The sequence below is a fragment of the Pteropus medius genome, unplaced genomic scaffold (genome assembly GCF_902729225.1).
Source record: "Pteropus medius unplaced genomic scaffold, Ma_sr-lr_union100, whole genome shotgun sequence".
NCBI classification, from domain to species: Eukaryota; Metazoa; Chordata; class Mammalia; order Chiroptera; family Pteropodidae; genus Pteropus; species Pteropus medius.
This window is the reverse complement of record NW_024355008.1, coordinates 1,318,497-1,343,980: the sequence shown is the minus strand read 5'-3', so window position 1 is coordinate 1,343,980 and position 25,484 is coordinate 1,318,497. Positions and strand designations below refer to the sequence as shown.

General features: G+C 37.3%; 2 protein-coding genes across 5 annotated transcripts in view; one reads left to right on the top strand and one right to left on the bottom strand.

Moving 5' to 3' along the window:
• The window catches only part of CMSS1 (cms1 ribosomal small subunit homolog), a 334,196-nt gene that overhangs the window by 269,741 nt on the left and 38,971 nt on the right, over positions 1-25,484 (bottom strand). The window lies entirely within an intron of this gene.
• FILIP1L (filamin A interacting protein 1 like) overlaps positions 11,153-25,484 on the top strand; it is a 45,377-nt gene continuing 31,045 nt past the window's right edge. For 2 of the 3 annotated variants that reach the window (XM_039856942.1, XM_039856943.1), the window contains exon 1: positions 11,176-11,290. The gene's annotated coding sequence lies outside the window, so the exon portion shown is untranslated. Of the gene's footprint in view, positions 11,291-25,484 lie in introns of all 3 variants that reach the window. The other variant, XM_039856944.1, reaches the window with a different exon arrangement.

Sequence of the window (25,484 nt, the reverse complement as noted above, 5' to 3'; positions counted from 1 at the left end):
TTTCTATTCCAAAACTACATTCTATTCTTTGAGAGTAAAAGAATGATAGTGAATCAAGAGAAAAGGAACAATCTGGGAGAAGGAAAATAAATAAACTTATTATCTGAACTTTTTCTAAATCAGAACTATAGCATATAGAAACATGAGCTGGCAGGTCAGCAAAATGATGAATTTCACTATTACTTATACCTCAGATTCTTAAATAGCTAACCCTATATTCTCGTACAAACTTCATGAGACATTACATTGACCCTAAAATTAGAGATGTTGATATTTTCTCATGAGCTAAATAATTTTCTACACATAGTGTTGATGGACTGAGTACAGGTAAAGAGGCCAAAAATTCACTTTGTCAAACAGATTCAATATTCTATGAGAATAAGCATAATAAATTTAGCCCACAGAAAAATATTATATTATGTCTAGAAGAAAAGATCAAGTGACATGATATTAATATTCATTTTCCACAAGAAAAAAGAAATTTCTGATTTTACCAATAAAGCATTACATCTGCTGCTTCCATTCCATAGCTACTAAAGGCAAAAGGCAAGGAAGAGTCTCCAAAATAATGGCAAGGGTTAGAAAATCAGTGGGAATTGTTCCTCTCCCAAACTGCAGTGATGTTCACTTTGAAGACTGATGGATTTAAATGCCACAAAGCTTTAGTCCTGATCACCTCCAATTTGGGGGGCAGAAAAAATGAAAACCATACATTTGTGAGGATAAAATAGAATTTCAAATATAAGAGTTTCCTAACTTCCTATTTTGGCCTTAAAATTCACTTCTTAGAACAACGGGCCACATACTCAGTTAGAACTATGTACAGGTCATCTAGTAATTTAAAGGCAGCAATGTGAAAGTCCAGACCAGCTGAATGAGTTTGTTCATGCAATTCGCCCAGTCTGTGAGCATTGCTGAAATGTGCTGAATATAGCATCTCTGCAGTTCTTTTTGTGGGGGGTCAGCATAAATGGAGGTTTCCATATTTTTTATGGAGAAAATTACAAGCCAAATGTGTCCTCAGAATTTATAGAAAAGAGAAATTAGAACAATAATCCACTGTGCCCATAGAACTTACATGAGTGTGAACCTATGTCCAAGTCAGGAATGAAATCTGATTGGTCTATAAGCCAGTTATGTTACTTTCCTTCCTTCTGACAGTTCTAGACAAATAGACTACAGGTACAACTTTGGGTGGATTGTGAGGGAGACGGAGAGTTATGAGAAAGGTCTCCTGACTTCTTAGGAGACACCAGAAGAGATGATCTTTTTCCTACCTCTTGGTGTTATATGTCTGGATGTGATGCCTAGAACTGCTGAGGCCATCTTGCTACCAGGGTGATGATAAAGCCATCCAGGGGGAGAGGCCTGAGCCACAAGAAACCAGAGAAGCAGAAGCAACATGCCATGTATAGAGACTGCTCTAGGTTTAGATTTTTTGTTGTGAGATGATATATTTCACCATTGTTCAAGTCAAAGGGAATCCAAGTTTTCTGTTGACTGCAGCTGGAAGCATTCTAGCTAATGTGTCATTTCTTTTTGGTTACTCAAATTCTAGATTACTTGGAGGACAGATCTCAATGAAAGCAAATAAGTTAAAGTCACCATATGCTGGGAGCTCATGTGAAGCCATCTTACATTACATGGTATTCTATACAAAATTAGAGACTTGCCTAGTGCTCTGTCAAAAGTTCCTAAATTTAAGATAGGCCACCTTCCTGAAAGTGTCATCATTCCATCAAAATAATTTCCCTCTGAAGCACCTGGAATGAGATTTCAATGATATTGGATTTTTCATAGTCCTCAGTAAACTATAGAGAAAGCTTTCTTTAATTCTCTTAAATCATTTCTCTTTACGCTGGACTCTGACTTATACTGTTTGCCTAAACTAAAGAGTAACAACTGTGAAAAATCAGGGAAGTAATTACATTTAATAACAACATAACCAATAAGTGGAAGTAGATTATAGCTATCCTAGGTAGTAGACCTGTATTTTTACTAATGGCCCTAACAAAGACTAAAACTAAATTGTTCTTATATTTGAGACAATATTTATATTATTTGTCAGCTGAAAAATCACTAGTCAATTAGTACCCTGAACAATGAATGGAAATGCTTGAGATGCAAAACTTTAAGAGGTTAAACTAAAACTCCGTTTTTTTTTATATATATAAAGGACAAAACACTTGGCTCCAATATATTAATTTGAAATATTTCCTTTTAGATATTTCCTACATAGTTTTCAGTATAGATTATATTGTGTTAATGTCCATTTTCTGAGGGTGAAACTGATTAGCTACTCTAAGCTACTGTCTCACTAAAAACAAACAAACAAAGTGCCAAATAAAAAGTATAAAGTATACATCCCTGAGATGGCAAGTTACTAAGGAATTTTGCGAAGGCCAAAGACTAAATAAAAGTGAAAGCCCAGTGAGGTAAGCAAATTACCAAAGCTGGCTTTTGCTTTGAGATCACGTTTTAAACTCCGTGAACTTAAATTTTGGTTCTTATGACATTACAGGGCACAGAAAACAGAGGACAAAGCCTAGGGTAATCCAAGCCCTACATAAAGTTGGGATTGCAAAGAGCTAAACCATTAGTGTAAAGGTGACTTAGAAAAAAACCTACCTCTAAGAACTGTAAGGAAAACTGCTTTTCTTGAACTATGGCATTGGGAGTAGGGGGAGAAATAAACTCCACTGAAAATTATAATAACAAGCTAGGCCACATGAGAATTTGCAGCCCAAATTCATATGAACTAGGTGGTCCAAAAACAAAACAAAACAAAAAAACACAAAAGCCCTGGGCCTAGATATTCAAGGCTGAAAATACTCTCTAGTATCTGGCAAAAACAAATGTATATCCTCTCTAGAGTAAGCCACCTTCAACCCACTTCATAGGACAACCACATAGAATTCTCATATATAAAATTCTAAGATGTATGAGTTCATATTTAAAAATTCAAAAACACACTAGAACATAATGCACAAAGATTGAAAAGCCAAAGAAATGAAGCAGAATCAAGGCTGCTGGTATTTAAAGACCCCAGACATTTAAATGATCAGACAGAATGTAAAACATACCTAATATGTTAAAAATAAAAAGGGAGATTGAAATTTTTAGTTAAGAGTAACAGACTATTAAAGGCTAAACAGATTAGGAAAAAAAGAGAAACTTTTGGAAATAAAAAATATAATTGCAGATTAACAATGAGAATTAGTGAACTGGAAGAAAAACCTGAAGAAATTATAAGATGCAGCTGAAGAGTTAATGAGATGGAACTGAAAGAATAGTTAAGAGATACGAAGAACAGGGTAAAAAGGTCTAACGTGTCTGTTTTAAAAGGTAAGGAGAGAAAAAAATTATTCAGAAGCCATATTTGATAAGTTAATATTGGCTGAGAATTTTCTAGAACTGAAGAAAGACAATGATCCACATATTTAGGAATCTCAATGAAATTCAGAAAGGATAAAATAACTCTATATTTAAGTACCTAATAATAAAATTACAGAATATCAAAAACAAAAAGAAAATTGTAAAAGCAGCCAGTGATAAAAGAAATGACAATTAGACCAATGACTGACTTCAACAGTAACATAAGAAGTCAGAAGTCAGTGGAATATCTTCTATGTGCTGACAGTAAACAAGTGTCACCCTAGAAGCCTATACTCAAAGTATAAATCTTCTCAGGAACAACGGTAAAAAGTAAAGACATCTTCAAATAAATAAAAAGAGCATATGCACAGAGCAGACTTCCAGTAAAGGAACTTCGAAACGGTACATCTAGAAGGAAAGTGATCCCAGACGGAAGTCTGGAATAAAAGAAGGAATGATGAGCAAAGAAAGTGGTAAACATGTTGGTACATCTAAAGCAACAATGACTAAAAGAATAATAGATGATGATAATGTCCTGTGGAATTAAAAAAAGATAGAACTATAACATGTGACAATAACAATATACAGTTGGAATGGTATACTCAGAGTCAAAGTATTCTAAAGTCAAATTCTTTAGAGAAAGATTAAAATTCTGATCAGCTTTAGACTTTGACAATTTAACTTGTGAGGTAGCCAGTTTTTAGTCTGGTGAAGTAACAAATCCCTGGAGCTGTTCAGCACCAACTGATGACAACTGAAAAAAAGTTGGAGTTCTGACTCAAGAGAGAATTGAATCTAAGGGTGGACATATGACTTTTGACATACCTTCCAACTCAGTATTTTATGATGCAGATTGGCTACCTACTGACATAAATTATAATATGATATCTAATGTACAGAATGACCAATTGGCAAGCATGTAAGACAATGGTGTTAAATGATAACAGAATTAATATTAAACGTCTAGACCTCTCCATTAAATTTTTGGCCAGAGTTGTCAACAAATGGCCAATCTTTGTGGCTTGAGTTGATTACCAAGCAATATACAGATATCCAATTTGAAAGAAACGCAACAAAAAGATTGTACTGTTAACCAATAAAGTGGATGACTATTTTATTAATGCTCCAAATTAGTTCTGCAGTTAGTATAAACCTAAGTAAATTACTCCAATATTAATTAGGATTTCAGATACACTCTTTTTGACAGTTCTAATCACATTGTTTAGGCCATCTTTTGTTTTTTCATGTTTTCCGACAGAGATATACAAACCCATAAAACATAGCAGCTGAGTCACCAATTTATTATTGACCTTGGGGCTAGTCCTTTAGTCTCTCTGAGCTTGAATGATCTCATTTAAAAAGTGGGAACACGAGGCGACAATAGGTAGAGCAAATGTTTTCTACGGCCTTTCTACACTCTAAAATGTGGTTTTATGAAACAATCATCCTTAATAAAACTCAAAGCACATTTCTTATTCTTAATTTGTTCATTATTTTTCCCAGTGGAGACATTTTGAGCCATAATACAGAGAATTGAAGCATTTAGCCTATAACACCACTATTGACAGCTCTATGTGACAGTTTAATTCTTTCCCTTTGGGAGCTGGAAGAAATTGCTGGACTGAAGGAAAGGATTTTACAATTAGAAGTCACCTTTGCATCAAACAATAGTAAACTGTAAAATAATGGACAAAGCAGAATTGGGGACAGGAGGGCAAATTTAAAAATGTCTCTTTTATAAAACAATCTTAGAATAAACCATTTTTCTCCCAATTTTCTTTACTTCCTAGATGCTTTATTTCCTCAGGGCTTCTAAACCCATTTCAAGGAATTTATATGATTAAAAGTTAATTCTCATGCATTGCTGCATTTGGGTTACCAGTGATAAAAGAAAACAAATACTAAATTTAACTTACCCATTTATTTTACCCTTAGTTGGCCAACTATTCCAATAACATTCTAAACAGTTCCAATGACTTCCAACTAATAAAACCCAAAAGTCTTTTTTCATAAATATTTACCCTGAAATCAAGCTCCACAACTACACAGAAAATTTATGTGTGTTTTTTTTTTTAATGTATTACTTGAAACAGATAAGGTGTACAAACTATTTGACAAAGTCCCTTTAAAAAATGGACTGGACAAAACATTGAGAACAATCTGTACTGGCAAGGGACAAAGAAGATGACCTAATAGGTCTTTTCCGTCTCTAATTTCTGTGATTCGAGGATTTTTTTACTCCTCCTGTAAAACTTGTGAGTTCAACAATTTCTCAAAACTATTATTAGTTACCAAGGAAACGCAAAATGTTTGCAGGAATAAATAAGCAAATGGACTGGACCTAAATAGCAGGCTTTTCCTGATTCCTATTTAATAATTTTATGGTGGTGGCATATTATCAAGTCTTCATTCTCTCCAAGTCATTCTGCTCACCTACTGGCAGCTCACCAGAGTCCCATAGCCAACTCATAGCATCCCATGTAAACCAAGACCACAAGGTCTCTGATCAACAGAAGACTTCCCTGCTTCACTTGGTGAAGAACAAACACCATGTCAATATCAGGGGGGAAAGCAGGCAGTGATTGGCTTTATGACTATCATTTCTAAGGAAAATATGCAAATATGTGCTTTTAAGTAATCTAGTATCTACAGAAAAGCCATGAACATGAATACATATATACATATACACACATATATAAAATAAGGGTAAAAAGACACACAGTACACACATATGCTCACAGTATGAAACAATTATGTTTAACAAATGCTTAGAAAAAGACTTTTTAAAAAGAAACAGTACACTGAATTGTTAACAGTTGGCAGCACTCATATAGGAGGACTAGGTGTAAAATGTCTTCTACTTTTCTACATTTTGCAAATTATCATGGGCACTGAACTATTTTAAAATGAATTTTAAAGCCACAAAATACCATTCATTTTAATGTTAATAAAGGGCTGCCCATTCCCTAATATCACCACTGACACTGTTCCTGTAATTACCCCAAGTTAGCTCTCAAGGGTATTGGTCCCTATGCTAAAGTCAAAGTTAGCTGAAGTATAACTAGGAAGCTGAAGGGTCTCTAGAAACTTCAAGGACTAGCGAGGCTAAGGACAGGAGATCTGGGCCACAGATTAGTGAGAGGGTCTATATGTAAATCTAAGTTTACTGCAGGCCATTAACTTCTGGTAAAAGGCTATTACAGTGCACATTGTAAATGCTATGCTGCCTAGGGATGTGGTATATTTTGTGTCGGCATTTATGTGTACAGAGTTAGGCAGATGCCACCTGGGGGACAGAAAGAAGAGTGAAAGAAAGAGATTAGTTAGAAAACTGATTTCCCTTTCATGGAGAGAAGGTGTTCTTACCCTCAGACTTCCCTATTAGCTGCCCCTTCTACAGTTGCCCACCTGTGTGTTCAGTCCCTTCAGCCTTCCTCCTAAATTGTATAGCAACAGAGGAGAGATCAGCACTGTATCCACGGCAGGTTTGCCTAATGCTCAGAGGCAAAGCTGCTCTGCAAGAAGGCTGCCGGTGAGGTGTCAGAATATTCCGTGCCAAAAGCTCACACTCTGGCCAGTTGACTGTAGCCTAAAGCGACGCAGGACCACAGAATTCTGCCTCTCCCCATGCCGTCCTGGAACTGTCCCCGCTATGTTCAGCTTCTCATACAGGACCATGCCCATAATAAGAACTATTGTCGTTTGCACGTATATGTTTCCCCATATACTATTTCATAAGAGATAAAGGAGCAAATGTGTCACAAAGTTAGCGTTATCATCCTGTAAGTAGCCTGCAGCAGAGCTTTCAGGGACAGTGCACATCATCCCTTAACTGATGAAAGAACCAGCAGTGAAAATTATGGGCAGCTGCAAGAAAAGTTCAGTTAATTATGAAAGCTGCTTCTCTGTCACTTGTCTGGATGACTGAAAGACTTCACCAGTCACAAGAAGAAACAAAGGCAGGGAGACAGGACATGATGGAAAGAAAGAGTGGTCACTTCATAAAGAGGAACTAGCTTTGATGTGCTTAGTAACATGTTAATAGTATTTTAAAACAGTTAACTAACAATGACATTGTGGACATTACTAACATTACTTGCTGTGGTCATTGTAATAACCTGGCATTAGCTTGAACTATGGGAAACTGCTGATATGCAAATGTTTTTGACTACCTAACAAAAGTGACTTCACACATTTCAATCGACTTGATATATCCCAGTTTCCAGCCTTGTTGCCTATAAGCCCTTCTTCCACATTAGAAAGCAATTAGCTTGGTAGGAAAATTCCTTTGTACAATTTCCAAATAACAACTTAAAGCTATTCCTGACTTGGATCATAAATTCAGATTACTAATTGTAGAAAAGACTTTAATTTGTAGGTATGCTTATTTGTAAAAAATCCTGATTATAAAATAAGAAGAGTCATATAGCAATCAGACTTCAGGAATAGGAAGGAAAATTTTTTTCTGCCAGGACTGAGGCACGGTGGTCATAACACTATTTATTCTTTTCATAATAAATATGTCAAACCAAGAGAACAAAAATTACATCTCAAAGAGAATGTGTTACTGAACCCAAGGTTTGTGTGCTCAATACTTCAAAAGGCCCAAACTCAAAATATCAGTTTGGAGTAAGGAAATGTTGGTCGATTGAGAAGCTACCAACTGAGAAAATAGACCTAATGCTGCCTCAAATCCATTTTGCTTGCTCAACTAGTTTAGGGTTTTTAAGGGGTTAGGGGAACACCTATGTGGAAGAGCTGGTGGGGCAAGTTTTTTAATTGGAGAACTTTGGAACTTGGCCATTTATTGTAAGGGGTGTCAGCACTGGACCCTCTGGGACAATGGACCCTTCATTTTCTGAAAGGGTTCCAGTGTTCAAGTTCCAGTTATGCCTTGGTCTTGTGGTTTCTTTCGTATGTGTGGGGTAGGGGAGCAAGACTTGGTTCTAGGTGCAGTTGGAGGTGAAAGGTCTCACCACGGTGCATGCTTTGGCTGCGTAACATGCAGTTTTGGTCTATTGTTTCTGAAAAGCAACCCAATATCTTGTTAAACAGGATAGAATCATTGTGAGCTGGTTCTGTGGTCACAAATGTTGGTAGAAAGAGGGAAGGAAATAAAAATCTACTAAGTCGACTCATGTGGCTAACAAAGCACATTGCCAATGACTGGCTGGAGCTCGTGATACAAGACCCAGGGTGCTCTTGTGTCAAAGATTCTCCTTCTTCAAGACCCCTGACTTAATGTCCGTTGGAAAATTATCATAATATTCTCATTTTATTAGAACAAGACGTTGCCAACATCCTCAAGAAAACTGTCTTAGTAAATATACAAATCCAATGTGAACAACACTCCCTGAAGTTATTCAGTACACAATCGGGGTGGCCTGGTATGTGACCTACAAAGAGGTGAGTCTTGGTTTTCCAAGTTTACCATTCTGTCCGGAAAACAGAGATACAAACTTCTCAATTAAATCGAACACTTCTTTACCAACAAAATCTTTGAGAGATTCTGAACAAACCATTAATGGAAGACAAGACTAAGGCTGGTTCAAATCCCTGCATTTGTTATTTTACTAGCAGTGTAGTCTTGGTCAAGTCATTTTACTCTTCCAAATGTCTGAAAAGTATGATTAATACCACCTCCAAATGTGTTGTGCAGATTAAATGATGGAATTCATGTTAGAGCATTAAGCACAGTGACTGACATAAATTTGAATTAAAAGCTCAACAAACGAGAGCTACTATTGGTTCCTGAAGAAAGTGGTCACATATCACAACCTCAGTTGGAACACTGAGTCATAGCTGGGTCAGAGACAAGTACTTCAGAAAGTAACAGCACCAGGCAAGGCACGCAAGGCATAGGAGTCCTAATATTCTTTTCTCTTGCCTCAAGAGCCCTAGACAACGCTTGTATCCACTTAACTTTTTTATTCTTTAGTAACCCCAGATAAAGAAAAGGAAGAAAAAATACTGCAAAAATATTTTACAGGGGACTGAGAAGTCAAACGAATGACTATAAATCCAAAGCATGAGTACAAAAACATGAGAAATAAAAGGCAGTGTCAAATGTTAAGAAACTTTTACCCATCAGATGGGAAAAGGATGCAAAACAACTTACAAAAATACTAGCATTGGTGTAAATGTCCTTTATGTTACCAGTTTGGAGCTGAGACTCAGGTGTTTATGCTTCATGCAGCATTCATAAGTCATTTCACCTCATTTGTAATAAATCAAATCTAGCATCAAAGTCTCAAAAAGGATGTTTAATAAGCACGAAGTACGCATAGACTAAAAAAGATTCAAATGCACTTTACAAGTATAAAATAGATAATAAAACCCAACAAACCAACATCTAAAAGGTTAATACAGAACCGCAAATCAAATATTAAATTTTAAGTTCAGTTGAAGTTAAGTTCAGTCATTCACTTCTCTTAAAACAGTATATATGAAAAGCAGGGGTTAGTTTAATTTAGGCTTCTCAGTGGACAAGTGGAGTGATCTAGAACTGTCGAAGTGAGCCCACAGTTTAACAAAGATGACACACATTTATTTTTGCGCCTTGCATCTTTCTGCATACCATTTCACTCACTACATTCTCTACAGCCACATTTTCTCTACCCACACTAAGGAAAAGAAACAAACACACTATTTTCATTATTCCTGTTTGAAAAAAACATATGGAAACAATAATACTATAGACATATGTACATCATAATAGGAAGCAATCCTATCTTAATGTAATTTTAAAAGTTATATAGACTCACGTTATTAAAACTACTCATTTGAAGCTTGCAAATAAAGCAGCCACGTATCTAATTTATTTAGCAGATTCACATCGTTGGCTAGGCCTTTAGAGATTGCATCTCTTATTGATGTGCCAAGTAATGAGGAGGCTAATTCTCATTTATCAAAAAAAGGATTTATATAAGTAAATCTGCCCCACATTAGAGGGTAACAGGCTTAATTTAGCCACATTTAATCAGTTTCCTTTTCCTTCTCACGTCTTTATTTTTTATTTTGTTTGTTGGCAGAAGAGAACAACTGGATTAAAACTGGTTCTAAAGTTTTATTTTTATACTTGACCTTGAAAGTACAGTACAAAACATTTAAGTTCTTTAATAAATATTTTCCCTGCCAAATAAACGAATTAGTTTTAACTATTTTCATTAAAACACAGGTAAGCAGAAATGAGGAACGAGGAGGTTCTTTAAGGAGAAACACTGAAAAAATAAAATTTCATCTGGCCTTCCCATCATCACTTGAAGAATTGTTTGGTAGTTACATCATCAGGAAATAAAATACTATCCTCTGAGGACCCCTACTCTTTACAAAGAGGAAAGAGAAGGTTTGAAGTCTAAATCGCCCCCAGAGATCTCTGGGGTGGGCGGGGGAAGGCTCTGGCTTCCCTCTCCCTTCTCCCCCCAGCAACCAAAAAACAAACGTAACAAAAACCTATTTACAAAAGTTTAAATAAGAATAACAGGATGTGTATTTAAGAATCCGAAGCAATAACAGAAGCTTTAGAGTCCCAGAGGGGAAAAAGTTACAAGCGAATCGACCATGACCCCCAATGACTTGGTTTGCCTGGCAGGAGGGCGTCGGCGTCCCCGGCCCGCCGCCCATGGCTCTCTGCGGGGAGCCTGGGACCCAAGGTCGGTTCACACGGTCTGAGCGTCGGCGGAGCCAAGGCGCGCTGCTGCGCCGCCGCCGCCGCGGGTCTGGCTGTCACCGGCGCCCCCGCCGCCCGCGCCGCACACGCGGAGCGCCTTATAAGGCAGCGCAGTGACGTAACGCCCATAGGCCGGGCGCGCTCCGCGCCCCGCTCGCATTGTTCGGGCGACTCCCGGAGCGCGCACAGCCCGCTCGCAGCGCAGCGCGACTGCGGCCCCCGCCCGGCCCCGCGCCGGCAGCCCAGGTAAGCTCGGGAAAGCCGCTCTGCTCCAGCAAGGGGCACTGCTGTCAGAGAGCCATGTAGTCAGTCTGTAGGTGGCTTTTAAAGTTATCAGCATCATGAACTGCAGACAGGTTTTAAAAAGCGCGTCCAATGAACTCTAGGTTCGAAACCTTTTCCAACTCCTAGAAAACTTGCAAGTAAAAGTTTTCTTCCCCGGAGAAAACGGATTTGGGATTTTATTTTAAATGTTGAGAGGTAGGGGTTGACTCGCGTATTGCATACGCTTTCTTTCCAAATGAGCTACCCACTGAATCCTGCCTGTTATTAAGAAATCTTTGGGGGAAAGGGTGAGGGGAGTATATTGTAATACAACAACTCTATCTCATGATCTCTCTCGAACCAAAACTCCTTTAAGAGCAGAGTGCGAAACACTGCCACATGGTAGTGGATTTGTTAATGACCACCTCCCCATCCCCTAATCCGCCTTTTGTAAATCTTCATATGAAAGACTAGAAAACTGTTAGGAATACATCTTGTAATCAGGATGACTCTAACTTAAAAAGTAAAACACTTTTTAAGCTTCAAAAAAATCTTACAAACGCTATTCTGTCTTAAAAGTATATGTCAATTTGTACAAGGAAGTAACTATCACGGTTTTGAGTTAACTTTTTACTTCAACTCCAGTCAGTGGATAGACGACAAAATACACTGAAACTTAAAGGTTAAGCTAGTTTCTCTAGAGTTATATTTTGGACAATAGTTTATGTTTTTTCAAATTAGTATTTATGTACAAATACTAATTTAAAAGGTAAAGCCTATAGAAGAATTTTGTTACTCACTGGCATTTTGAATCATACTTAGTTATTAAATCTAAATCCTGAACAGGCTATTATTATAAATGAATCCTTACAGTATGAACACCTGGTAAATGCTGAAAAGCTACATAGTTTAATTTTCAAAATAAAAATCAGCAGAGGAATTAAAAATAAAATATGCTGGGTCAAGTTTAAAACACTGGAATAGAAGATGAAACACTGATTTATCACTCAAACTTTATTTGGTCTGAACATATATATAAAACAGAACTTAAGAAATGTGTGACAGAATCATTTCCCTTTTTAAATACTCTGTGTATCACTTGAAACATAACATTTGTATATGCTTAAAATTTGGGATATATCTGTGTTTCTAGTAATTGCTGTGGTTGAGTTTTTTAAAGTATATGACATGGTGCCTACCATTTTATCTTCATAGTAGTTTTGTTTTGTTTGCTAATTTTGTTTAGCGCAATACAAGACTTTGGTTGTAGTATTCTAAAAGCAAAATTATATGTTACTTGGCCTGAAGATAGACTATATAAATTGCATGTTAGTACCAAGAATAGGATTTCCCTAAAACTATTATTTCAAATCTAGGGAAGCCTGCCTTAATAAGAAAAAGTGGGGCCAACACCCAGGTCACTGTAGAGAAGTATGGAATATGCAATAAAAAAGTTGTTTATTTGATATAGGCTGTAATTGGAAACTAAAAAATTCCTGCCTTGGGTAAAAGGTATTCCACTCTTTTGAATCTAATAGAGGAGGCAAGAAACAGAAACTATCAATTATTGTTTCAGCTATGTCCAAAGTACCATCCGTACCATAAACTATAACTCAACTGTTGAAAATCATAACCTCTATCGAAGCTCTAACAGCTGTTTCCCAGAGTCTGCATTTTATTTTTTTAAAACAGGCAATCATCGATTAAAAAAAATTTTTTTAAATGACTTCAATATTCCACACTTTTTCCCATTTATTAACTTACAAGCATGTTCAAGTAATAATCACCCATCAAGACCCCTTTTAAAACTCAAATAAGATTTATCGTGGATACATAATCTCACAATGGCTCTCTGAGTGAGCATTTCTTAGTCTTTGGGACAAACTACATTATGGAAAAAAATATTAGAATGAATGTGAATTTTTACATTTCCAAATAAAGCATATATTAATTTTATGTTTAATTAAATTCATTTGCCCTTTTATGGTGATTAACTGTTAAGCCACTGGTATTTTTGTGATATTTTCCTAATGTTGTGATGGAGTCAGTAGTAACAGCCAATATAAAAACACAAATCAAGCTTTGAGCTTCTTAATTTTCAAGTATATTTGTAATTCTCATTAATTTGCTTTCTCAAAAGGCTATAAATTTTTGTTTTAGGGGGTTTTGCTGCCCCTTCTCCTTCCAGAAAAGTTCCTTTGGTAATAAATGGATTTTGAGGTAAAATAAAAATGGAGAAGGAAGAGTAAAATTCCATTAATTCTTCTTAGGTCATGTTCTTTCTGGTACTTCAGGGCAAAGCGAATGCTTTTACAAGGTGAATAGAGAAAAAAAAAGCTTCCTATTTAAGGGAAAAAGGAGGTGGGGGCAGGGAGAGAACTGTTTATAAAAGACTGGATATTGTGGAGCAATAATGAGAAGATGTAAAGAAATATTGGTTTCAACCTGCTTCAGAAACTGAAATCTGTTGTTCATATAGCCAGTCATGATCTTTGAAAATTCTAACATATCTTACCTATCCTCTTGGGCCTATTATTAATTTTAAATGTTTTTAGAGTTTAGCATGTGTTTGACTATGGATTTAGCTTTAATTTAAACTGGTTGTTTAGTTTCTGTAAATTACGTTTAAATGGGGATTTAGAGATGAAGAGACACTGTATATGCAGCCAGCATCACAAACTTTCAAAGAAATATTTCTGCGACTGCTTCTGTCACCATTACAATATTTCTGGGCCACAAACCCAACCCTATGCTTAATGTGTGCTACAAAGACTTTAGGACCTCCCCTCACTGGTCAGTTTCAACTTGCAATGTTAGGTGCTCTAATTCCTAGCAAATCATCACCAATAGTGTTGTAAATTCTCCCACATCTCTCTTTTTCTTAAAAACAGAGTTGAGATTCTCCCTGGACTGCACTAACATTATCTCTGACTGGGAAAGGAAGTTGGGCAAACAAAAGTCAGAAGGCTCACCAAGGAAAGTCCCTTGGTTCTTTTTCAGATATAGGGGAAACACTCCCTTTTCATGGCTATTCTCTCAGATGCTTTAGCAGATTAAGATAGGACAGAGCAGTTTTAATTCTGAGTCTCAGAACAGAGAATAACACATTAGCAGTGTTCTTTCTCCAATGTGACCGTCCTCACATTCCTAATGCCCTACTGGTTCCAAAATAAGATTAAATCTTCAAGATACGATTATTATTTTTTTATAACAAGCTTGCAGAATGATATATTTGTGTGTTGAGGGGGAGTAGGGAGGTATGTAGAGGAATAGGTAAGTAAGTGTATTATTGGGATAAGTAAGGGTGCAAACAAACATACACCCAACTCCTTGTTTCTGTTTATGATAAATACTGATTCTACCCTAAAAGACAATTATCAGTAAAAGACAGCATATATTACATCAGAATAGCAAACACTCAACTTCACAGATATGAGTTTGAGAAATTCCTTGATAAGTTCTTCTGTATGAACGATGGGATGCCCCAGGCCCTAGAAAGTGTACACACAAGCTCGTGTGTGTACACACACACACCCTGGTAGGAAATGTTCACAGAACTTTACAGCTGGAAGAGACCTTGAAGGCCATCTGGTCCAAATGCCTCACCTTACAGAAGATGTTTATGCCCACTGTATGACTTGCTTTAGAGACACAGAGCTACTCAGGGGCAGAGCCAGGGCCCCCTAAATTTTTGGGCTACAGGCTTTGGTTTTTCCTTAAATTAGTGGTAGGAAGAAGCCCCACAGGAAGTCTTGACACCATAAGTGTTCATTTGGATATAAAACCCATTAAAAAAAAAAGAAAGTAAAAGGTGTGCAGTCTTCTTAATAAGTATAGGCAGCAAGAAAGCAGAGGGAAAGGAGGGAGGTGAAATCAATACAGTTCAACCCAGCTACAACAATGGAAAGGAGGTGATAAGGGGGAGACAGAGAAAATAATAAATGTACTTAAAATGTTCTCTGGGTGAGAAACTTACTCTCTGCTGTGAAGCTGAGAAGAGCCCTGAAAAGAATATGTGCTCTATAGTCAGATATTTATGCCTGAACCACTAACTTGACAAGTGACCTCTTCTCCGCACCTTCCACCTGAACATTTTGCACTCCCCAGACTTTACCAACTAGCAAATTCCCTTTCAAATCTTAAAGTAACGCCATACCTTTAAAGTAACCTCCACTAAAACAGCAGAGGAAGTTACCAATGAAAGTTGTAAGCTCCTGATGATACTTACTTACCCTGCTTCACTTTCCTTCACACCATGCACTGCTACATGACATCAAATTACACATTAATTGCTTGTTTATTGTCTGTCTCCTGGACTGTACACTCCTTGAGGGTCAAGTGTGCAACCAATTTATCCCTAGTATGTGGAAAGGTACCCTAGCTATAGTTAGGATGTTGGATAAATGTACAAACAAATAAATTACAACCTAGAAACTTATTTAGAAAAGAGAATTTCTGAAAACAGTGGGCTAGGAAGGGCCTCTTCTAGATTTTGTTCAAGAGCCCGAAACAAATCTCTCCCACTCTTTGAAGTAACCACATAGAATTGACTTACAAACACAAAAACCAGAAAACAAATTAGGTTCAGATGAAGTCCAGGAATGAAATCTGCTTTATACCGTACAGTATCTGTTGTGTCGGCAGACTGTCAGATGCTTCTCTCTGCTCTCTGCCTACCTCTACCTACCTTACTTTAACTTCCTCCCAAATAATGAGAATAAAGGTGGTGAAAGAGTACCAGGTGAATCGCTCTGGGGCATGAAATAGACTTGAAGCAAAATATGAAAGAGTAGAATATAGTAGTTTTGTCTTTAATGAAAGGTAGATTCCTCTGTTTTTCCCTAATCTCTATGCCTCAGCTGAAGGCCTGGAAGATGCAGTCATTGGGTTCAAAACAGCTTGTCTTTACAGTAACCAGAAGCCAGCAGACTGCCTTTTCCCAAGTATACACTTTGATTCCAAAGTCTTTATGGATAGTCCAGTGCATCTGCCAGGTTTTACAGAAAAAAAAAGAGTAATTTTCCTATAATTTCAAAATTAGATAACGCCAGTGTCAATCTATAAAGACAGCCTAGGGCTCGTAACTCCTCAGCACACATGTATTGAGTGTCCACAAGGCATTGTGCTAAGCACAAGGCAGGACAAAAGACCCAGCAACTAAGTTCTCTACCCACCACATCACTGTCACTAACACAGCTATACCTACTAGCACTGACTAGCACTGTGCTGATGACAAGGACTAATAATAAGCTCACTAGTGGCTTTGCACAAAGGCTTTAATCGTGGTCCAGGGTCCTTGCTCTTTTTTAACGGACTGATAAAGCAGTATAGATAAGACAGGTCAGTTGTACATAAAAATTAAGTAAAGATAAACAATGTGGGAATGTTTAAAAATATATAACAGAATACAGTCACTCTCCAAGCTTGTTTACTAGTGACACTAAATTGATATGGACAAATAGTGTTATCTAAATGCTGAGTAAAGAGCAGGAATAATAGTTCATAAATCCAAGTTCTACTCTTCTTGGCTCTGCCATCCATTTACTGGGTAAGCTTTCTGTAGCCTTGGCTTCCACAAACCTGTAAAACGGGAACAAGGTTTTCCACCGTAAGTATGTCTCAATAGTGGATAAGGACAGAGTAGTGGGGCAGTAACCCCAGAGAGAGCTCTGATCAAATAAAGCCAAAGACTATACAAAAACACCAGCTAGTGATTGTATCATTACAGAGAGGACTCAGCTAAAGAAAATGGGAAGAATGTGAGGGGGAAAGTCCACACTTAAGCACAGAGGAAAGATTAACATAGCTATAGTACATAAGTCTGTGAGAACTCCAAATCACTGTACCAAGAGCAGCCTCGAGGATGAGGTCAGCCCTCCAGGATGGGCAGTTCTGACAGGAGCAAATCTGCCAGATTTATCTTATCTCATGGCTCACCAGTTTTGGAACAAAAGTTTAAAGGTGAACTAAGTTTCTTTTTCTCTTTAAAATGCTTTTTAAAAACAAAAACAAAACAAAACAAAAAACAACAAATCAAAATAAAAACAAATCTCTGATTAGAAATCCTAAGGAATGTAACACATTCATCATGTTTGGGTTGACAAGACTTAAGTGACTGCTGCTATTACATTTGAAGAAAAGGAAGGAGCTGTTTGGTGAGATGTGAGGAAGTTCCTGGTTTTCTGCTCAAGATAAAGGGCCATGCAGTGAGATATCCTTAGCCTTAGCTTGTTAGTCTGTCACCTGGGAGTCCTTAGCCTTAGCTTGTTAGTCTGTCACCTGGGAATGGCAGAGGAGGTGAATCATTGTAGAGTTTTGTGAAAAGTAATCCTTTGCTGATAAAAAGATTATCTATTCTTTAACAATAATATCAATTTATTATCAAGGTGTTCAAAAACTCATTTTATTAAAATAAACACATTATATTTGAGGGTGCATATTACCCCTCAGGCTTCTGTACAGCTGGCTACATGGGGCACATGAAGATCTTCTAGACAGAAGTGAGAATAGCCTTGTTAGTGATGTGGGGTCCCGGTCACCTCTCCTAAAAGTATGCCTCACAAGGTTCTTATAGTCCCATAAAATTCACTGAGTTGAGCAAAGACACAAAGAATCACAGTTAAGATTCTCTAGCTGGAATTCCCCATCTGGACTTTATTTAAATTTGTCTCCAAGTGATTTCCTCATTTCACTGAATGGTTCTCCCTCCTGAGAAGTGACCGGAACAAGAGAAACAACACTCTACTTCTTCTACTCTAGTCATAAGTAAGTTCTGAGAACTTTACACATCATTCATCCTAAAGAGGGGGTTATGCTCCCCTAAGAAATAGTTCTCACTTTTCAATCATTTGGTCATAAAGTATGTACTGATCTCAAACCCATGGGCAGTGGGGCAAGGGTGGGGACACAGAATAGAGAGGTATAAAATCCTTCAAGGAATTTAGTTTGTTCAAGAGCAAAACTAATATACCAAAACAAATTAGAAAGTGGTATAAAACAATACAGAGTATTTGTGTCATAAAACTGTAAGGGCTCTGGGGACTCAAAAAGAGGGAATCAGCTAGGGCAAAGAAGTTAGGGAACATTCATGGAAAAGATGGGAACTGAAATGTAATTGGAGGCTACTGAACAGAGCATTCCCAAAAGGATGGATGATTTATTCTTTGGAAGTCTACTGTGAAAAGGGAATCAGGTAGAAAGAGAAGGCTTGAATCAGGATCAGAACACTCAAACTCTGATACTTAAATCCATCATTTGGCTTTCAGAACAACCTGCACTTTTGTAGAAAGGATATCTTAAATGACTTTAGTCCTTAAAGTGAAAATTAAATGTGATAAAGCAGTTGGCACAGGGCAGACCCATAACAGACACTCAGTAAATGTTTCCTGTTACTCTCTAGTTATGCCAGTCTCCCCACAAGGATGGTGCTCCATCATCATCTGGGGCTACAGGCTTCTGCCAGGCAGAGGCACAAGGCATTGCCTCAGGTCCAAAGAGGAGGTACCTTACAGGATGCAGTCCTGAAGAGCTCATGTTCTTTTATACCCAGCCATAAAGCGAAGTAAAAGATTATGCTTGTTGGAGAAAATCCATGTCTCTGGTGCCTAACCTCTTTGAAAAAGCCACTCTGAAAAATGAGATTGTCCTTTATCCTGATTTTCCTGCTAGTAGGAAATTCCTCCTATGGGAAACCCACATGAGTGTTTCTAAAGATATCTTAGTCACCTAAGACAAGAAATAAGTTACTGCGTATGTAAAGGACTAAAGAGAGCAAAAGGCTTAAAAGCTAGCTTGGAATCTCCCTGTTCACCTTGAAAGTCCTACCATGCCAAAGAGGCACACACATAAAAACAAATGAGTAAGACAAATCTTACAATTTGGGCTAAACAGCTTTTATCAGATCCTAGACACAGACAATAAAGATTCCTTTTTCAGAAACTAATATTTTATATATTTCTTCTCAGGTGTTATTTTTGAGTTTAATCACATTTTCAATATAGCATAACATGTTTAGTGTCAAACACTAAAAAGATTTACTTCTTGACTTTTACAGCACACTTTAACCTTGAACTATAGCAAATGCTTGACATATAAAGAACCAAAAATAAATTTGAATCCCATGAAATTACAGTTAGAGTTTCCATATAGTTATGAACCATTGAGATTTGACGAGTCATATAATCTCTTCTGATGGAACGAAACATACATTTTTGACATGTGAATTTGTATACAATGCTAAGGAAAAGACAGGAGGAAAGGACTTTAAAGCTTGGTGGGGGTTTTCATTCTGCGGAACTGAGATTTGAAGATCATCCAAGCTTTGTAAACCTTAGAGACAAAACTGTATTGCTGTCCCCATGTTGCAACTGAGGTGATAGACAGATGAGGCAAGGTCACAGAGTTAAATCAGTAGTAGATTCTGACCCAATATTCCCTGTACACTTCTGAAAATGGCTTTTCTGTGGTTTGAGAATTAGAGTTTTGCTTTTTTCTTTGTTTTTAGCTGTGAATGAGTGAACTTTAAAAGTGAGGGATAGTGAAGTCATTTTATTTTTTTCAAAAACACTTTTTCCAACTACATACTGCAAACCAGAAATAATTTGCCCTCATAAAATTCAAATTATAAAATACAGTTAGAGCAAAAATGGATGGATATTGATATAGCACATACATGAGGTACACTACAGCTTTTGCTTTAATTCTGTCATAAACGGAATTTGTTATAGAAATAAACATAACTAAATGGGTAAAACTCTTGTTCAGAGACAAAGCCAGCAGCAGACCCAGGGCCAAGGGACATGTAATGAAAAGTCATTGTTCTCACCTCTAGCAGGTCTGTTGCTAACAAGTGTAACATTCTGATGGAGTTGTCCCTCACTATATATACTTAGTATTTTTAAACATGTTCATCTTAAAAGAACTCTAAGAACTTAGAGAAAATAGGATCAAATTGTGTTCATGCATTCTGTCTATTCAATGCATAGAAATGACAGAAAAAGAAAATGTAATGCAAATGCTCTGAACTGTTAAGGGAAAATTAAGGCTCAGATACTTTTAATTTTACAGTGTACACAAGGGGACATACAAAATACAGACCACAAGAAAAATGGTCATTTACATTCCAACAAATTCTAGAATAAAACCTGTCTGTAATTAAGCTTTACATATGGCCCAACCACTAGGTCTCTAAAACATCATGGGGGAGACAAAAACCAATCATCCTTGGGAACTAGGAAAAGTGGGTAAGGGTATATAGGGAGGAGGCTCACTGTAGTTCATGATCTAATTGCTCAGCAGGAAGCCAAGCCAGGCATCAGCCTTCATCCTCCAACTGCCCTGACTCTGAAATACTCTTTAGTGCTATTAAATGTTCCTACCTCTGTGTTCTCTTATTTACTGATTTATAATAGCTAAAATAAATGGGGGGAAAAAAGTTTTCTAGAGATCAAAATATTTTGCAATTTACCCTCTTTGGGCTTCCTATCTACCCTGATTCTCATGGCAAGCTGTATGACTTCAGTAGTCACAATAAAACTTAAGCGTCTGTTGTTGTGGTTTCTAAATTTCTGAAGTTTGAATTTCCCACTAACAAGTTAGGAAATGTTTGGTTTCCCAAGCATACCACGTTAGCCACTGCCTCTGTGCAGGCAGCTACACTACAAGGAGGTGAAAGAAAACCAGTGAACTCATCCACTTTGGCACATGACTGCTCCCAGCTTTGGCCTTTTATGTTAAATCTGACAAAATGAACACCAGTGAATTAACGTACGAAAGCCAAATAAAGGAGGAGAGCCTTTTTCTTAAAGTCTTACAGGAACTAGGGGTTTAAAACAAATTTTTTTTTTTGGCCCAGAATAAGATTTAGAAAAGGATATACTCTGTAACTTTTTAAAAAGGAGAGAATAAAAGAAAAGCAACCTACCAAAGACTAAGTGTTAAGAGAAGGGAATTATACTAATCCTTCAAAATATCTATGTGCAGTTTCTGAATGAAAACAACCTGTGATCTTGGAAGAGAAAAAAAAAGAAAAAAAAAGGGGGATTAAAAACAAAGAAAATACTGCAGCTACATCCGAATGTTCTTCTAAAGAATCCATTTCTGTTTTCTTCAATCTACTAGGAAACAAGATACAAAATGGATATTGAGCAATAAGAGAAATACATATAAACATTCTTAGTAAGATAAAACATATACACACATTTTTAAGGGTACATAGTACTGTGCCCTTGAAGTCTGTCTGAGAAACGCTGCCTGTTAAAAATATTTTCCGAGAACTTTAAGTTCCTTGAAATGTTCTACGGAAATGGTATTTATGACAAACCCACCTCCTCTGGGGAACATGAGATGTTATTACTGGCTAAGTCACAATTTTTTAAACCATCCAAAAATAATTACAAATTTATGCCAAATGACTAAACTTACAGTGATTAAAAGAATATTTGCTAATGTCTCATGATCAAGGCTCAAAGTATCCATGAGCCTACAGAAAATACTGTGACAAAACAGTAGGTTGGAAGTGGTGGTGATTTTCTGTGCTTTTGATGGGCAGAATATTACAACACAAATTCACTGGAGAGGATGATTTGCACATGAAATATATGAGATAGGAGGTATGGATATATGTCATGGTGGTGAGAAATAAGATTTAGAGTAAAAACGTTATTGGCATTGCGGTTCTGCCAATTACAGAACCTTTGGCTAATTATTTAACTTCTGTGAGCCTCTATTGCTCATTTGTAAAATAAAGACAATGATACTTGCCTGCTATAACTGTTTCCAAGACTAGCATGGTACATGGCATATAATAATTGCTCAAAAGTAACTTATTCACAGGCTGTGGAGAGAAGGAACTACTTACTATGTGTCTGTTGCTTACAGTTACACTCTTACTCCCTAACATGGACCCTAATTCAAAACTAGAATAGGTGTTATTTCAAAATTTAACACATTTTATTGAATACACTTATGTACCAGGCACTGTTTTTTTAAGCTAGAAATACAGCATTGAATAAGACAGAACAATAATTGACCAGTTACTGAATAACACACATACCCCCCTACCTCCATGAAGTTTACATCCTAGTAGAAGAGAGAGCCAATGATCAAATAAGTAAAATATAGCATGCCAGATGGTACTAACTGAGATGAAGGAGAGAGTCCAGAGGCTCCCCAAGGAAGCAGAGCAAAGGCCATAGGCCCTGTTATGTTCAAGGAACAATATGGAAGCTGGTGTGATTGGAGCAGAATAAGCAAAGGTGAGAGGGGTCAGCGAGCCAAGGAGGTGAAGTCAGAGTGCAGGAATGAACAAATGAACACTAAACACATGAAATGGGTGAAAGAGGAAACTCTTTTGAGGTCCGTACTCTGGGCTTTCTGGCATATAGCCAAGTTAAATGGAAAGAACACATGCTTTGCAGTGAAATTTTATTCTGGTTTGGTTATTTATGTTGTTTGGTAATTATTTAACCACTTGATTTTAGACTTTTGGTCCCTAGCCTCATCTGTAAAATGGGAATAATACTTATATAAATATTAAGTAAAACCAAGTGGCATAAAGTAGACCCTCAGTACACTTGTTCCTTTCTCTCTATAAGCTAAATCTCTTACTGTATAGTAGCTGGGGATAAGAGTCTTTGTTCCAGTTCCAGGCCTACCAGAACAATGGCCTTGCATGTTATTTAATCTGTCTGGCCTCAGTTTCTCAACTAAGAAAACACAGATGCTACACACAGACCTTAAAAGACAGATACACCACAGTCAAAATGCTGTTATAAAATTATAATCAAATAATATTACTATTATAGTTTACCTTAATATTAAAAGTTTCAAAACAGCAAAAGTATAAGATCTCCATTCTTCTACCTTATTTAATAAAATATCCTATAAATTTAAAATTTTTTAGTGTGAAGTTTAAGGATTTATTTTGCAGTCATGTTGATTTTTATTCCCCTTTCCTGCCCCTGCTTAAGAACACTGATCTAATAGAAAGATTTCCAAGAAAATGTTTAACTGTGATGAACAATGTTTATAGTAAGCTATTTTTTGTATAAAAAAGAGAGAGAATAAGAATCTTTATATTTGCTTTACTCATAAAGCCACTCTGAAAGTACATATAAGAAACTAGTATCAGTGGTGGTTATAGGTTGGGGGGAAGAATGGGCAGATGAAGAATGAAGTGGGAGGAAGATACTTTATAGTATACCTTTTAATATACATATTTTGAAATATAATGTATTTAGGAATGCTAATCGAAAATCAAGTGAAATTCCGACTTGCATAAAAGGTTAATAATGAGCAAAATAACCTTGGTATAACTGCAAAGTTAGTTACACAGCATTATGAAAACCTTAAATGACATGTTTCTTAGACAGTCTGGGTGTCATTCCACTTATTACTTTGTATTTTTTTCTGAAATATTCAAAAAACATTATAAAATATCCTCGATGGTCTTCTCCACATTTTTCACTATGGAAACCAAGCCCAGCAGCAGTAGCACATACTGAAAAAGGTGGCTCCCTTCAGGTTTGTGCCAAGTCAGTCAGCCCATCCTGCCTCTGAGTCCCCAGGCAGACATGTAGAGGAGCATCTGATCCCAGAAGAGAAAGTGCACGTTCACACTCAAGGAATGAAGGACAGGGTTAAGATGAGCAGAGCATCAGAGAGGCTTTGGGAAGGTCAGCTATTAGCATCCATTATGATTTGCTGGCATTTCACTGCATAATGCACATTAAAAGCATTGTTATCTTCCAGAAAGTGTAGATCTATGAAAAGAAAAATGGAAAATACTGGCTGGTCCCAAATACACTTGAGCAGCAGGTAATGAACAAGAGTTATGAATGTCAGAGACAACAAAAACAAAAAGATCAGAATTCTTTCAAAAAATTAACCATACCCTAAAATGGTGGTTCTCCTCTAGAGGTGATTTTTGTCCCCAGAGTTTTTGCAATGTTGGGAGACCTTTTTGGGTTGTCACAATTGAGCTGGGGGTACTGGGTTAATTCTGGCACCAGTAAGTAGAAGCCAGGGATGCTGCTAAACATCCTACAATGCACGGGACAGCCCCTATTACAAAGGATTATTCAGCCCAAAATGTTAATTGTGTCATGGCTGAGAAACCCAGGCCTAAAATGACAATCAATATGGCTAACCATGTGCATGGCTGGAAAGATGTGTGAATGGCCTGAAGGCACAGTAAAAAGATTATGTAGCTGTATCGTTTATTCTAGTGTGAATTCTGACTCTCTCCCAGATGACCCCTACTTTAGGCCAGCCCAATGTGGCTGAGGTGCTCTTCTGTGTTGCCTTACCATCAGTACAGTTTTCTACTTCTGATGGTAACTCATATTGTGCCAGGGAGTATGTTAGGAGTTTTTGTATGGATTTTACTTAACCCTCAGATTAAGGGAGGCTCCAGTATTATTCCCATTCTACAGATGAAGAAAATGAAGTCAAACGGCTTGCTCAGTCACAGTTGGTAGAAGTGAGAAAGCCAAGATTCAACTCTGAAAATCAATCTCCGGAATCTGAATCTCTTCCCCAACACTACCCTGCCACCCATAGTATTCCACTGCCACTTTCCTACTGGTGCTTCAGTACTGGAGAGTGTACTTGCTCCCTGTCAGTCATTCATTCTGCCTGCCCCTTGCTGTTCAGCCACCTGCACTGTTTACTGCCATCTACTGATGAGGCAGTAGGGAATAGTAAGTAGGGAGAACATCAGCCCTATCCTAAAGAAGGCTACCTGGGGCACACAGATAAGACAGAGCACACAGATCACAAGGAATACAAAATCAACCACAGAAAGGGACAGGAAGAAATAGAGAGAATGATCAACAATGAAAGTGTTAGGAATCTGGGGATGAGCCTAATATCACTAAATGAAACTTGAAGGCAGCTCTGCATGACATGTACTAGGCAAGGTACTCTCAGGAATATAGGAATGCAGGCATGCACATGTGCATGCACATGTGCGCATGCACACACACACATACCCTGTGACAATTCATGGCATCACATGCTGGGTAGCTTTTTGAATGCTTCCCCTTAAAGAGGGACAGGGTGGCCAGGGGAAGGTATCGTGGCTACAGTAGGTCCAGGTAGGCCTTGAAGGATCAGGGAGATGCCCACCCGAAATTTTTTCACCCAAGAACCTGAAGTCTCAATCCAATGAAAGACA